Source organism: Mandrillus leucophaeus, unplaced genomic scaffold, assembly GCF_000951045.1.
Source record: "Mandrillus leucophaeus isolate KB7577 unplaced genomic scaffold, Mleu.le_1.0 Scaffold5842, whole genome shotgun sequence".
Lineage (NCBI taxonomy): Eukaryota > Metazoa > Chordata > Mammalia > Primates > Cercopithecidae > Mandrillus > Mandrillus leucophaeus.
In genome coordinates, this window is record NW_012106300.1 from 3,031 (window position 1) to 3,891 (window position 861).

Genomic DNA, 861 nt, shown 5'->3' on the forward strand with positions numbered 1-861 from the left:
AGACAGGGTTTCACCATGTTAGCCAGGATGGTCTCGATCTCCTGACCTCATGATCCATCCTTCTCGGCCTCCCAAAGTGCTGGGATTACAGGCTTGAGCCACCGCGCCCGGCCTAAACTTTCATCCGTTTATGTGCTTCCTGTTTGCTCTGACGCTCTTCACAGTAATACTTGTATTCACTACACAGAGTTTCTGTGTTGCCAAAACCCCTTAGGCAGTGAGTAATTGATATATTTTGTTCCACGTCAACAGAAAGGTCTAAAAAAATCTTCATCTTTACTGCTTATAGTTTCACAAGTAAGATATCTGGTTTCATTAGTTAATGTTTCCTGAAAAATCTCATGAACCCACGTTGGGTCTGGTGTGTTATTATTTTCATTATCAATATTATCATTAGGTAAGTGACCATTTTGTTTTTCCTGCTTTCTCTCTTCTTGTAAAATATCACCAATTGTATTTAGTAGATAATTCAAGAATTCATGGACAACTTGTTGCAAGATGTTGTCAAAAAGCTCATTTTCTTTCCGTAATCTTGTGATGAACTTCTTAGGAAGTAACTACTCCAACCTTTTTCTTCTAAGTGGCTATGCTACGAAAGAGATCTGCTAAGCATGTAAGAAGGCTCTCCTTTTTCCTGGGTTGACTCTCACATACAAGAACTTTTTCCCGAAATGGACGACAAAAGTAAAGTTCTTGAAGAACTGAACTGCAGTAGCAGGTATTCCCAAAATTGACTAATCCAAAATAACACTCATTGACCGGAAACTGTTCTGGACCAATCTCTTTCTCTAATGTTGAAGCGTTGGCGCCCATGGTACAGATGGAGGCGAATTTGGAGACTGTTACTGGAATTTCCATCCG

The 861-nt window shown here is 40.0% G+C and overlaps 1 pseudogene; it reads right to left on the reverse strand.

The window, feature by feature from the left end:
- Positions 1-112: 112 nt before the first annotated feature.
- Positions 113-858, reverse strand: LOC105553189 (annotated as a pseudogene).
- Positions 859-861: the final 3 nt, after the last annotated feature.